The following is a 15,655-nucleotide window of genomic DNA, read 5'->3' as shown; positions in this document are numbered from 1 at the left end:
ATGTTTTTCAACAAAAAGATTTTCAAACACTATAATATTATATTACTAAGATACGGGCTAATTTAAGGACATGCGATTGAAATAAGAACTGCTACGGATTAAGCAATAAACTGCTTAGAGAATTTTTCTTTGTTTGAGTCAGGTCCCCACTGTGAATTACAGCCTGGGACCCTTGGCAACCACCCACTGCATGCGAGGTGGAAATTAAAATGACAAAACCTCCAGTCCCACGCGCTGGGTCTGGCCCGCGCCCCACCCGCAGCAGTGCGCCCAGGGGACCACCTCCTTGGGGCACCTCCGCGGCCCCCACGCAGGGATGCTCCATCCGCCGTCATCCGCGGAAAGAGGCCCACGGTTCCTGCCTGCAGCTGCAGGGACCGACCTCGGGCTCTCCGAGGGGGCCACGAGTTCCTTCTGTCCGTGTACCCCCCCCCCCGGTTACCCTCGTGTCTGCCATCCCTCCGGGCCCTGGGATACTCACGGGTGGCGGTCAGCCTCGCGGTCGTGAGCCTTTGTCTGCCTCTGGAGCCATCAGCAGGTCCCAGCGCGAGGGGCCACCGCAGCCAGAGCTGGGCCCGGAGAGAATGCCGCAGTCACAGCTCCCCTACCTAACAGCGCCCCCCTCTCTTAAAGAGATAGGACCATCATCTACCTTAGGTGTCAGTAATACTGCCGCAGTCTTGTGGCTCAGTGTGATGAAAAGTCACAGTGGAGTCCTTTTCCCCCTTAGTTTTGCCACGATTAACTTTTTTTTTGGAGGGCATGTTTAAAATAGAACTGCTGCAAAAGATTGGCGTTAATGGCTGGGAGCTTTGGACTCAAATATGGGTGTCCTTGATCTCATGGGAAATGAAGCATTCTGACCAATGTCAAATCTGTATATCCTATACTGTGATGATGATGATGATGATGATAATAATAATAATAATAATAATAATTAATAAGCCAGGTGAAGTGGCACTTGGGATGTGGAGGATCAGGAGTTCAAGGCCAGTTTGGGCTACTACATAAAATCGCGCATCAACTCGCCTCCCCTTTGGCCCCTTCAAATAACACATCAGCATGCATTTTGATAAAATAAATTAGCATTGTGTTCGCACTGCTTGCTACAGCTCACAAAATGCCTTCTAACTTGTTCCAAGTGTTAATGGCTCATGTCAATATAATAATGAAATGTCTCCACTAACAGCAAATCTGTTGGAATTCTGCTTCTTGGGAATGAAGGCGCAGACTCTCAGTAGTGCCTGGTTTTATGCACAGGTCTGCCCCAAGCCCCTGCCTACACTGTTCCCCCGTGGTGTCCAGTGGAATGACCTGCTATCTCCGAGGAGTTCAGAATGTTGGCTTATCCCGAGCTACTGAAGACTGGAAGCTCCTGCTGTTGGGGAAAGCAGTATTTCAACTCAACAAGCTCCTAGGGGACAGGCTCTCCCGCCTCTGCAGTCTGGCCCTGCCCAGGGTGCCTCTGAAGATTCAAATCAATGAAAAAAAATTTTTTTTCACATCATGAATTCATTCCTGGAGACTCATCTGTCAATCCTCATTCATGGAGGTTGTTTCCAGGAGCCTTGAGATGATGAGAATCCACGAATGATCAAGTCCCTTATCTAAAAAGAGGTAGGAAGAATTATATAGAACCATTGTACCACTTCGTGTATACCTTAAATCATCTCTGGATTACTTGTAATAACATATAATGCCATGTGAATGCTATATAAATGGCTGTTTAGGGGACAAGGGAAAAAATAATAAACCTGTACATTTCGGTTTGTTGAAATCCCAAGTCTGTTGAAATCCCAGATGTGAAACCTATAGGTAGGAGAAGCTACCTACATATTGTTTCCTGAGATTGAAGGGACAAGTTTCTACCAGAGAGAAATGGTGTCTGAAAGAACCCTCCTAGGATTTTCGCCCAAGTGCTATGAGGATACCCGTGCTGTGGCCCATGGGATCTTGGACCTGTGTTGGGCACTTCCTCTCAGGCTGCTTCACTACTAATGGTACCATTTCATTTATCATCAATCAGATGTGCAACTATTGAGTCAGATACTATACTTGATCTCTGCCAAAAGTCCAAGAAGCCATGTGAGTCAGAGATTCTAAGTACATGTGATTCCTTGCTTCCACAGCCTTCCCAGGAGGGTAAGTCCCAAAAGTCATTTGTTTTGTTCCAGGAAGGAGGGCTGGGATGTGGTATGTTAAGGGATGCCAGACAGATGGCAGGGCTGTGAAAGATTGGAGAAGAATGAAAGAGGGAAAGAAAAGCTGAAATGTTGCTGTGTTGAGTGACTTTTATGAACTAGATATGGAAAGTTCTGCCAAGGGCTGATATCTTCAGTGCCCTAAATATGAGAAAATCACTAGCAAAAAATGACCATTTCTCCTTTAAACATTTGAAGTTGAGTTTGGGATCTTTCTGAATGTGACACAGCTGAGTATATTGAAATTATGTCTTAGTTTTCTATAACAGAATACCCAGCACAAAGGAATAGTAAAAAAATAAGATTTACTTGAATCATGTTTGCTGTGAAGAATGGCATGTAGTAGCAGCAAGTAATGAGGGCTCTTCACTGCCTCAGCTCATGTGAAGTCATGCAGAGTGGCCAATGCACTAGAGGTGGCTCCTGAGGTACCCACCCATTAGCTCTACTTCTAGGAGAGGAGAGCCCATTTGGGACAGAGAGAATGACTGAACAGTCGTGAGGGCCCCACACCCAGATACACTCACTGTCTCCCACTGGGCCCTGCCTTCCAAGCCTCTGGATTGAGGAATTAAGACTCACATGGACTTTCATGGGAACATATTCAAACCAAAGCACGTTCCAGAGACTAACTATTCCATGGTGAATGTGTGGAATATGCCATGGACGGTTTAAGAGCCCTACCCCAAAGGGTGTCCCTGGATGTCCTTTACCCTGTACTAGCACAGTTCGTTTAGGGACAGCTCCTCCTATCCCATGCCTAGCCGCCTCTTTGCTGTCTTGAATCAATCAGAAGTGTCTTCCCACTGTCCTCTATGGGCAGACAGGAAGGGGTGTAAGGCTTAGCCAACCGGGGCCCACCCTCACAAGTGCTGCCTGTTATACAGAGACCCCACAGTTGGCACTCTCATTTGAGCATGCTTTTAAAAAAAAAAAAAAAAAAAAAGCTTTATTTGTACATATGTGTATGCGCATGTAGGTGCACCAAGGTCTATTGCTGCTGCAAATGAACCCCAGATGCTTGGGCCTCTTTTTATGTCTGGCTTACATGGGTAGCTTGGGAATTGGAACTACTTGGGCAGGATTTGCAAGCAAGTCCCTTCAGCCATTGAGCCATCTTCCCAGCCCAGCAAGAGGGAGAGAGAGAATTGGTACACCAGTGCCTTCAGCCACTACAATTGTACTCCAGACACATGTGCCCCCTTGTGCACATGTGTAACCTTGCACTCTTGCATCATCGTGTGTCTGGTTTACATGGGACCTGGAGAGTAGAACATGAGTCCTTAGGCTTCACAGGCAGGCAATTTAAACCATCTCTCCAGCCCCGAACTTTTTTTTAAAGTATTTATTGGCCATTAGTGTTTGTTCTTTTGTGAGCTGTCCATTCATTTCACTAGCCCATTTTGGTGATTGGAAGATTTAATTTTTTGGTGTTTAACTTTTTAATATTTTATTTATTTATTTATTTGAGAAAGAGACAGATAGAGAGAATAGATGTACCAGGGCCTCTAGCCACTGCAAACGAATTCCAGATGCATGCACCACCTTGTGCATCTGGCTTACATGGGTACTGGGGAATCAAAACTGGGACCTAGGCTTCACAGGCAAGCACCTTAACCACTAAGCCATCTCCCCATCTCTGGTGTTTAACTTTTATCACTCTTTTTGAACTCTGGTTATTAGTATCCTCTCTGAAGTATAGGTGGCAAAGATTCTCTCCATTCTTTGGTTGATGGTTTCCTTTACTGTATGGAAACTTAATTTCATGTAGTCCCATTTGTTGATTCCTGGGCTATTTCCTGTGCTATTGGAGTCCTGTTCAGAAAGATTTTTGCATATGCCCATATTCTTGGAATTGTTCCCTATTTTTTTCCTCTAGAACTTGCTGTGTTTCAGGTTCAAGTCTGAGGTATTTGATCTGCTTTGAATTGATATTTGTACAGGGAGAGAGATATGAGCCTAATTTTATTCTTCTAAAGGTATCTACCCAGTTACACCAGTACCATTTGTTAAATAAACTGTCTTTTTTTCCGCTGAATATTTTTGGCTTGTTTGTCAAAGATTAGGTGGCCAAAGCATGTGGCTTTACTTTTGGTTCCTCTGTTCTGTTCCAATGGTCTATATATCTGTTTTGATACCAGTTTCATGCTGTCTTTATCACTATTGCCTTAATAGTATAACTTGAGATTGGGTATTCGGAGACCTCCACCTATATTCTATTTTTTTCTCAATTTTCACTTATTGAACTTTAATATATGAGCTTTAATATATGAACATAATGTAAATTGGTCATATTCCTATCAGGTTATTCTTATGTCCCCTCTGCCCTGCCCCCATTCCATGGAAGGCCCTTCTCAGTGTGGTTACCAGTAATCATTGTGGGGTCACGTGTGCACCAGTCAGTTTCTGTAGAGTGGGGTGGGAGGTATAGTAGACAGTAGACAATGCTGGGAAAAACATCCAGCTAAACACAGTTTTATGGGAGGAAGGGATTTATTTCAGGTTTAAGGTCCAAGGTAAGTTTCATTAATGGGAAAAGAATTTGGCTCCCATTCATAAATCCAAGCAGAAAAACCACCAGCAGCCCGGAAACACCAAAAAGGAGCATTCAGGGACTTCTCCCCCACCCCCACCCCAGCTCAAACCTTTCTGCATGCCTTTGGGCTGGAATTCAGATCCGCCTCCAGTGACACACCCCTGTAGCAGGAGCCATTTTCATAACGTGAATTCTTCTGATCCATGAGCATGGGAGGTCTTTCCATCGTCTTGTGTCTTCCTCGGTTGCTTTCTCCAGTGCCTCAATGCTTTCATTATAGAGGTCTTTCACTTCCTTTGTTAGGGGTATTCCAAGACAGTTAAATCTTTTTGTCTGTTGTAAATGTGACTGCTTTCATATTTCTTTCTCTATATGTTTGTAATTTGTATATATGAAGGCTACTGATTTTTGTGTGCTTAAGAGATTTTCAGTGGAATCTTTGGCATCACTAAAGTATAGAATCATAGCATCTGTGAATAAGGTTAGTTTGACTGCTCCCTTTTCAGTTTGTATCCCTTTTATTTCTTTCTCTTGTCTCATTGCTTGAGCTAAGATGACAAGTACTATATTATATAGCAGTGGGAGAGTGTATACCGCTGTCTTCTTTCAGACCTTGGTGAGTAGGCTGTAAGCTCTTCCCCATTTTCTATGATATAGGCCTTATGTCTGTTATACATAGCCCTCATTATGTTGAGATATGATCTCTCCATCTCTAGTCTCCACAGTGTTTTAATGATGATAGGATGTTATCTTTTGTCAAAGGCTTATCTGCATCTATTGAAATGATCATTTGATTTCTGTCCTTAACTCTATCTATGTGATGTATTATATTTATCAATTTCCTATGTTGAGCCATCTTGGCATTCCCTGGGCTAAAACCAACTTGATCAAAGTCCATGATACTTTTTATGTGCTCTTGGATCTTATTTGAAAGAATTTTATTGAGAAATTTTGCATCTAAGTTCATCAGGGATGTTGGTGTACAATTTTCTTGTATCTCTGTTGGTTTTAGAATTAGTATAATGCTGGCTTCATAGAATGAGTCAGGGAGCATTTGCTCCTTTAAAATATTGTGAAATAAAAAAGCAGTGGTTTGCTGGGCATGGTGGCACATGCCTTTAATCCCAGAATTTGGGAGGCAGAGGTAGGAGGATCACTGTGAGTTCAAGGCCACCCTGAGACTACATAGTGAATTCCAGGTCAGCCTAGACTAGAGTGAAACCCTACCTTAAAAAAAAAAAAAAAAAAAAAAAAGCAGTGGTTTTAGTTCTTGTATAAAACAAAGGTTTGAAAATCAGGCAATGAATCCATATGGCCTAAAATTTTTGGGTTGGGAGACTGTTAATTTCTCCTTCACTCATGTTAAATCACATAGTTCAATTCAAGTAACTTCTCTCTTATGGGTTAGGTTTTGCTAGGCTGTATGAGTTAAGAAATTTATCAATTTATCCCAAATTTTTTCAATCTTGTGGAAAGTAAGTTTTTGAAGTAGGTCCTTATGATTCTCCCAGTTTCATTGCTATCTGTGTAATATCTCCTTTTACATTTCTAATCTTGTTGATTACAATCTTCTCTCTCTTTTTAATACAATTTGGTCAATTTATTAATCTTATTTATTTTTTAAAGGACCAAAGAGCCTGCTCTTTGTTTTATTAATTGTTAAATTTTTTCCTATCTAATTTATTGATTTCTGCCCTGATCTTCATTATCTCCATCTGAAACTTTGGGGTTTGAAATTTTCTTATCTTTCCAGTGCCTTCAGATAGGTCATTAAGTTATTTATTTGAGATCTTTCTATTTTTATAATGTAGGCATGTAGAGCTCTAAAGTTCCCTCTTGGGACTGCTTTCTTTGTGTTCCATAAATTTTAGTATATGGTATTCTTATTCTCACTCAGTTCTGGGAATATTTTTATTTCCTTCTTGATTTATTCAACAACCCATTCATTCTATGTTGTTAAAGCTAAAAGAGTTGGTTTATTTTCTGTTGCTTCTCCTAGTTTTGATTTGTAGATTTATTAAATGAGTTGGGATCAAATGTAATACAAGTAGCCATGCCAATTTGCCTAAATTTGTGAAGACTTGCTTTATGTCCTAATATATGATCAATTTTAGAAAAGTGTCCAAGATCTGCTGTCCTGTAGTGTTTAGGTGGAATGTTGTATATATGACTATTAAGTCTATTTGATCTATGGTATTGTTTAACTCTCTTATTTTCTGCTTAGATGATCTGTCTATCAGTGATAGTGGGGTATTAAAGTCACCCACTATTCTTGTGTTGTGATTTATTTCTTATTTAATGTGCAATGTGCTTCTGCATTTGGTATATATATGTTTATGATTGTAAAATTCTCTTGTTGAATTGTTTCATTGATGAATGAAAGTGGCCTTCTTTATCTCTATTTATTGCTTTTGGTTTAAAGTCCATTTTTGCATATAGTATAACCTCGTCTACTTGTTTCCTATTTTCTTTGCTTGGAATATCTTTGTAAATTCTTTCACCTAAAGTGGATGTCTATCTTTAATGGCAAGGTGGTTTTCTTGAAGACAGCAAATGGACAGATCTAGTATTTTGATCCAGCCTTTTAACTTGTCTCTTTTGACTTGGAGTTGAGCCCATTGATATTCAGAATTATAATTGAAATGTGTGAATGAATTTCTGCCAAGCTGAAGACTTGGTGGTGCTAGTGTTTTCTTGATCTTCATTTATTTTCACATAGTTTCTTGTTTTTTTTTTTCTATTGTGTAGGTTCTTGAGTATGTTTATTCTTCTCTTCAGTGTGAAATAATCATTGTAGGGCTGACAGTGTTTATATATTCATATATTCATGAAGCTAGCTTTTATTGTAGTAAGTTTTTCTTTCATCTTCTATTACAAGAGATAATTTTGCTGGGTATATGTTGTAGTTACCTTCACATCACTAGGACAAAGCACCCAACCAAAAGCCACTGATGGAAGGAAAGTTTTTTATTTTGGCTTATAGTTTCAAGGGGAAACTCCATGATGTCAGGAGAAAATACAGAATGAGTAGTGGCTGGATATTACCGCTGCTACAGCAGGTATAAACAGCAGCAGGAGAGTGAGCTCAGTGCTAGCTAATTAGAGCTGACTATAAAGTCCTTAACCCTATGCCCAGCAACATACCTTCACCAGGCAAGGGTCCCTCTACCAAATTTCCACCAGCTGGGGACCAATCATTCAGAACACCTGAGTTTATGAGGGACACCTAATTCAAACCACCATACTCCACCCTGGCCCCCATAAACTGATGATGCAAAATACAATGCATTTAGCCCAACTTTAAGTCCCCATAATTTTTACCAACCCCAATATTGTTCAAACATCCTCATAGTCCAAGGTATTAACTGTGAGCCTGTGAAATCAAAAACACATAAATGTAAACACATAAGCATTCACACTACAAAAGATGGCATTGCAAGAAAAGGTAAAACCAATGCAAGATCTAAAATAAACATGGGGGCTGGAGAGATGGCTTAGCGGTTAAGCGCTTGCCTGTGAAGCCTAAGGACCCCTGTTCGAGGCTCAGTTCCCCAGGTCCCACGTTAGCCAGATGCACAAGGGGGCGCACGCGTCTGGAGTTCGTTTTCAGAGGCTGGAAGCCCTGGCGCGCCCATTCTCTCTCTCTCCCTCTATCTGACTTTCTCTCTGTGTCTGTCGCTCTCAAATAAATAAATAAATAAATTTAAAATAAACATGGCATAGGCTGGAGAGATGAGTTAGAGATTAAAGGTACTTTCTTGCAAGGCCTGCTCATCCAAGTTTAATTCCCCAACACCCAAATGAAGCCAGATGCACAAAGTAGCACATGTATCTGGAGTTCATCTGCTGTAGCAACAGGCCCTGGTACACCCATACTTTGTCTCTCTCTCTCTCTCTCTTTTCACAAAATAAATAAATAAATAATTTTTAAAAATAAGATAATCAGGGAAAACATATCCGGTAGCTCCAAGTGAAACATCTGTAACCATTTACAAGGTCTCTGGAGTTCCAATTCCACCTGTCCAGCTGAAATGCTCATGGCCTAGGTAAAACTCCACCCCAAACTGGAAGCTCTTTTTGGCAGCCTTCCTACAGTCCTGATACCTCCTGGGGTCTCCACTGAAACCCATGGTTCATCCATACCATGGTTTCATCAAGTCTCCACACACGAACTTCCAACAACCCTGCCTCACATTGCCCATGGACATTTCCATAAAGCAAAACCACACTACAAATCCAGTGGCCTTCTCTTTGCTGCATTTGTGTCCTCACATAGTACTGGGTAAACTACAACCTTGTTAAGCCAGGGGGGAAATAATGCCAACTTTGACCAGCAGGACACTCCTTCAGTATTCAAGCCTCCTACTTTCAAAAGAATTAGCATTCTGCCTGCTATCCCAATGCAAGACAGCTGGTCCAATAACACTGTGTAACTTTTCAAACCATTGCAGCAGGATGGACATCATCTCCAGCCTGAAACTTTATATTTGTATCACATCCTTCTGCTTACACCAGTCCATTTCCATGCAATACAACACTGCACAAGTCATCAGGACACAGGCAGAATGTGGCAAGCCTGTGACACATATTGCTTTAAGCCCAGTCCAGACAATGCTCTTTCTCCCCCCTCAAAAGCCAAGCCTGTGCAGTCCATATTTCTTATTGAATTTATGTCTTTCCACTCTGACCAGAATAGTCCATCAAACTCTCCTTACAGCACTGAAATGCATCTCTTAGGCCAAGGTTTTAATTCCTTCCACATTGCCACTGCAAATTAGTTTTAATAGACCCAAAACCACACAGCTGGGTTTCTATATTAACAACCTCACTCCTCTGGTAGCAATTTTCTGTTACAGTTACTTTCTTCATTGCTGGGACAAACACCTGAACAGAAGCAGCCTGTGGGAGGAAATGGCTTACCAATTTAGGCTTATAGATTCCAGGGGAAGCTTTGTCATGGCATAAGCAGCTGGCTCACTTAATCATATATCCATCATGCGTACAGCAGAGAGACAACAGCCAGTACCAACAAGCACAAGCTGACTCTGAACACCTAAGGTCTGAACTCAAGATCCAGTGACATGCCTCCTCTAGCAGGGCTCTGCCTGCTGAACACTAAGTAGGAAATTCAGCCAAAAAACCTACTGCTATGGGGGACGGTTACATTGAAAACACCATAGTGTATAGTAGTTTGGGTTGGCAGCCATGATCTTTTTAAATTTTAAATACTCTGTTCCAAGACCTTGTGGCTTTTAGAGTTTCCACTGAAAACATAAGATGTAATTTTCATGGGCCTACATGTGTGAGTGACAAGCTGTTTCTCTCTTGTAGGTTTTAATAATCTCCCTTTATTTTATGTGTTTAGTCATTGATTTTGTTCTCCCGATCTATTTTGTGTGTCTCATCTTTTTTTTTTTTTTTTCTTAGTTTTTTGAGGTAGGTTCTCATTCTAGCCCAGGCTGACCTGGAATTCACTATGGAGTCTCAGGGTGGCCTTGAATTCACGGCGATCCTCCTACCTCTGCCTCCCGAGTGCTGGGATTAAAGGCATGCGCCACCATGCCCGGCTTGTGTGTCTCATCCTTGATCGAACCCTGACAGTCTGTTCTGTACATGATCTATTCTTTTGGTCAGGTTTTCTTGGGAACCTTTTGAATGACTTATTTCATTTTTTGTTTTCCAATCTGTTTTTCTTTAGCATTTTCACCTCATTATTGAGTTCCATTTTCATTTCTTGGTTTGACTTTCTTATTGCCTCTTGGAATTTATTCCTGCATTTGATCATGTCCTCTTGGAGTTGTTAGTTTGGCTAAGGATTTATCAATGCAAATCATTTTTCTCAAAGAACCAACTTTTTGTTTAATTGTATATATTGTTCTTTAATGTCTGTTTCTTAATTTCTGCCCTGATTTTTTTTCCATCTATTTGGCCTCTTGCTACTTTTTGTAAAGCATTGAGGTGGATTGTTAGATTTTTCATTTGAGATCTCTTAATATCTTGATGTATATTTGGTCTTGACGTATGTCATTCTAGAAAGAACAGATCCTACAATGAATTGGGCTGGGAGGTTGTGATTCACATCTACAATCCCTGCATTTAGGACATACAAGGGTGTCTGATGAGTTCAAAGCTGACCAGGTCTGGGCTACAGAGTAGCTTCTAGGCCCAGGTGGACACCTAGAAAATGTATTGCCAAGACTCACTGAAGAAGACTCGGCCCACTTCATAATATCTCACTATGTTACACACCTGCTTCTGGTCCCTGAACGTTTTCTAAGAAGTAAGTATAGGCTTTCCAAGAATATCTTTTCCCTGCCTTCCTGCTTACTTCCTTCCCTCCCTTCCTTCATCCCTTTCTTCCCTCCTTTTCCTCTTTCAGTTTTAGACAGGGTGTTTCACATAGGATATTCCCTCTGTAGCCCAGGCTCTCTTGAGCATATGGCAATCTTCCTGCCCTAGCCACCTAAGTGCTAGGGTTACAGGGAGACAACACCATACCCAGCATTATATGGACATATACTTGCAACGTTACCTATACTTAATACAACTTAAATGTCTAAACATAGAATAAGTGATGAATAACATAGTCATAAAATTATAAGCAAAATAAAAATGGAAAGCAGACAGAGCTACACAATTTTCTGGCTCCATTGTCAAATGAAAACATTGAGCACCTTGTTCAAGATTACTAAGAATTTCAAGATGTGCCAGCAGAGCATTAAGCCAATGAGCATGGGATCCTCCATGACTTCATTAAGGCAGCCTGACAGGAAACAAATAAAGAACACAAAAACATAATAAACAAATGAGAACATAATTAATTAATGATAAGTAGAGTGCTGGAGGGATGGCTTAGCAATTAAGGCATTTGCCTGCAAAACCAAAGGACCCATGTTCTATTCCCCAGGACTCACATTATTCAGATGTACAAGGAGGCACACACATCTGGAGTTCGGTTGCAGTGGCTGGAGGCTCTGGCATGCCCATTCTCTCTTTTTCTCTCTCGCTCTCCCTCTTTCTCTGTCAAATAAACAAATATTTAAAAACTAAGTGAGAAGTAGGCTACATTAAGTATACAGTACTTAGAATTGAAACAGAATATATAATCACATACAAAATCTCTGGAAATTCACCTCAAATGACCAAATGGGCTATGTGAAGGTGACTGTATCACAGGGTTGTGGCCAATTCATCCATTGTAATGAGCAGGGACCGCATTTTGTCGTAGGGGTTTGAACATGAGATGTCCCCCACAAGCTCATAGTTTGAAAAGTTGGTCCTCAGATGCTGGCACTACTTTAGAATGTTGTGGAACCATTAAGAGGCAGAGCCTTCTTGTCACAGAGAGTTTTAATCTTCCAGTGTCATTTATTCCTTTGGCTTATTTACAGTTGTATTATTGATGCTTTCCTGCTCTAGCTCATTGGAGTTTATCTGCATCACTTCTCAAAACCTTGCTGTTTTATTCATTGAATCTCTTTTCTATGTTATACATTATATCTGTGACTATCTTTTATTTTTCTTGGCTTCCCTTTTTCTTTTTCCTTTTTGAGCTAAGTGCTTTACTCAGTTATATTTTTAGTTTTTATTTGTGTGTATGTGTATATGTGTGTGTGTGTGTGTGTGCGTGCACGTGTGTGTGCATGCATGCACAAGTGCACACACATGTCACAGCATGCATGTGGCCAGAGGACAACCGCAAGGAATCTGTGCTCCACTTTCTTTGAGTCGGGTATTCATCCCACTGCAAACAAATGAGCTTTGGATTCTCCTGGCTTCTCCTCTCATTGTGAGGCACAGCAGAACAACAGACATATTGCACCCAGATTTATGTGGGTTCTGGTGAATTCAGCCATACTGGCAGGCTTTGCAAGCAAGCACATTTAGCCACTGATCCATCTCCCCAGCCCACATTTTTATTTCTTAATGTTAAAATGAACACAAGGTGACACATGCACCTCTGGGCACAACTTTAATGAATTCACTCTCAACTCATAGTGTTTTAATCATTACTATTTACATATTTGATAATTTTGCTTTTATTTTTTTCTGGACTATGTTTGGTTTAGAGGTTTTTTTATTTCAACTAGTAAACATTCATTTTTATTCTATTTATGTTAAAACATCTGTAGTCAGATATTAAGAATGATAATATTTTAATTGTTGTCAACTTGTTATTTTGTGACGATAGAACTGTATCATCACACCATGGACCTAATTAAAAGTTTATGCATTGTCTAATAGCCTAGCATTCAATATATAACTGTCTCATCAACCTGATTAATCAATCTTCAGGCTTTCATGTTTGGGATGTTGTTTGTTTCTTAAAGGTGAACATGCTGGAGACTTGGCCCCCAATATGGATGGCATTGAAAGGTAGTGGGGCCCTTAAGGATGTGATTGGGTCATAACCATCCTTAGGAAGGAGTAACGCTGGTCTCAGGTTAGCTGATGAGCAGGTGGTTAATTCCTACAGGAATAGCTCATTGTAAAACCCTGACTCCACCCTGTCTCTCTCTTCCTCTTCCACTCCAGCTGCTCACTGCTGGGACAGACACACACCACGGGGTGGCATTTTATACATCTGATATAGCACAAGGCCTTCATCAGACACTGCCAACAAATCTTGGATTTCAAACCTCCAAAACTGTGAGCTGAAGAAAACTCCTTTCTTTGTAAATGCCAAATCTTGGCCATTTTGTGAAATTTTGGAGGAAGATGAGGAGCTGTGAAGCTGGGGAAAAGATGAGCGGCTGTGAGGTGTGGGGAGGAGGCAGAGGGTGAGGAACAAGGGAGAAAAGAGGAGCAATGTCTGTGCTAGAGATAGAACTTGGTATTTCTCTTTTTTTTCAACTTTCTATTGATAACCTCCATACAGATAGAAAATATACCATGATCATAATCTCCTCCCATCACCCTCCCTTTCTCCTGCTCCAGAATCCTTCCTCCACTGAATCCATTCTTCTTTACAAGTAGTCTCTCTTCTATTTTGAAGTCATCGCTTTTCCCTCATATACAGGTCTTGAGTAGGTAGTGTAAGCCACTGTGAGATCATGAGAATGCCATGGCTACTTTGTGTCTAGAAGGTAGTATTGCAAAGCACTCCTCCCCTTCTTTTGGCTCTTAACATTCTTTCTGACATCTCTTCAGCAGTGCTCCCTGAACCTTGGAGAGTGTGATAAGAGATGTCTCACTTGGTGCTGCACACATGACTATTATTTTTTCTCAGCACTTTGATAAATTTTGAGTCTCCCCAGAGGTCCGTGCTATCTAAAGAGAAGCCTCTGTAACCAAAAGTGAGAGTTTTGGATTGATACATGGGCATACATATAAGTGTTTAGAGAACAGTTTGGTGGGCACTATATATCCATTTATCCAGACAAAAATAGTGGTTTCCCCTCTAAAGCTTATGACCTCACCAGCTTTTTTTTTTAAATTTTTTATTTATATATTTGAGAGCAACAGACACAGAGGGAAAGACAGATAGAGGGAGAGAGAGAGAATGGGCGTGCCAGGGCTTCCAGCCTCTGAAAACGAACTCCAGACGCGTGCGCCCCCTTGTGCATCTGGCTAACGTGGGTCCTGGGGAACCGAGCCTCGAACCTGGGTCCTTAGGCTTCACAGGCAAACGCTTAACCACTAAGCCATCTCTCCAGCCCCCCACCAGCTTTTGATTGGGTTTTCTCTCCCTTAGAGTAGGCTTCAAGTTCAATCCGAGGGCAGTTGGTTCCTCCCATAACAGATGTGCCACCATCACACCAGTTGGCATATTTGGCTGGGTATTGGCAATAAAGCTTTCAGGGTCCACTGCTAGTTAAGTCTGTTGATGACTTTTATCCAACAACAGACTGAACAGTTCTTTCTAACATCACAACATCTAGTCAACAAAAAGGAGACTACTAACTCAGCTCCAGCTTGATTTCTTGGTGACCTGCAGCCCAATCTGTGGTGTTTTCAGCAGCAGTGTCTTGCCATCTGGTTCTGGTGGGTAACCAAGATCCTTGGCTATAGCTTGTAATTTGGGGGTGACATCAGGGGCCTCCCTTACCAGCAATTCACTGCATAGTATCCCACCCTTGGCACTGAAATTTAGGGTGTTTCATCTTTATGTCATTACTTTTCACTTTGATATCTATGTTTTCCTTTTTTAAAAAAAATTTCTCCAAGCATGCTAAAATTGACAGGTATATACTCTGCTTTTTGAGCACAGAAGTGAATTAGAAATTATTCAGAGCAGCAAACCTCACTGTCTCAAAAACACTACTCTTAAATTGAAATGAAAGACTCATATGGTATTATAAATTCTTTTCCTTTATTTGAGGCATGATTTTACTCTAGCCCAAGTTGATCTTGAACTCACAGAAATCTTCCTACCTCTGCCTCCTGAGTTCTGGGATTAAAGGCGTGCACCATCACAGAATGGTGTATCTCTTGTGTTCCTCAATCCCTTACCTGAAACCCACATTAATCATTTACCTGAAGTCCACATGGCCAGAGACTTAAGTTGAATCATTATCTGTAAATTAGAAGTCATTATATGCTAACATCCCCTAAGTTTCCAAGGATAGCAGGGTCGTGAGTCAGCTTTGGTGTATTTCAGGTTACATCAGGGGTTTTTAATGTTTGTCTAAACTACATATTCCTGGGCTGGAAAGATGGCTTAGCGGTTAAGCGCTTGCCTGTGAAGCCTAAGGACCCCGGTTCGAGGCTCAGTTCCCCAGGTCCCATGTTAGCCAGATGCACAAGGGGGCGCACATGTCTGGAGTTCATTTGCAGAGGCTGGAAGCCCTGGCGTGCCCATTCTCTCTCTCTCCCTCTATCTGTCTTTCTCTCTGTGTCTGTCGCTCTCAAATAAATAAATAAATAAATAAAAATTAAACTACATATTCCTGTTCTAGCATATGTAAAAGGTATTTTA

The 15,655-nt window shown here is 41.2% G+C and overlaps 1 protein-coding gene across 5 annotated transcripts in view; it reads right to left on the bottom strand.

The window, feature by feature from the left end:
* Sacs (sacsin molecular chaperone) overlaps positions 1-610 on the bottom strand; it is an 86,348-nt gene extending 85,738 nt beyond the window's left edge. For all 5 annotated transcript variants that reach the window (XM_045154589.1, XM_045154590.1, XM_045154591.1 and 2 more), the window contains exon 1: positions 482-610. The gene's annotated coding sequence lies outside the window, so the exon portion shown is untranslated. The remainder of the gene's footprint in view (positions 1-481) is intronic.
* Between the last annotated feature and the right edge of the window lie 15,045 nt (positions 611-15,655).

The sequence above is a fragment of the Jaculus jaculus genome, chromosome 7 (assembly GCF_020740685.1).
Source record: "Jaculus jaculus isolate mJacJac1 chromosome 7, mJacJac1.mat.Y.cur, whole genome shotgun sequence".
NCBI lineage: Eukaryota > Metazoa > Chordata > Mammalia > Rodentia > Dipodidae > Jaculus > Jaculus jaculus.
Note: the sequence above shows the minus strand (reverse complement) of the source record. Positions and strands in the feature narration are given on the sequence as shown.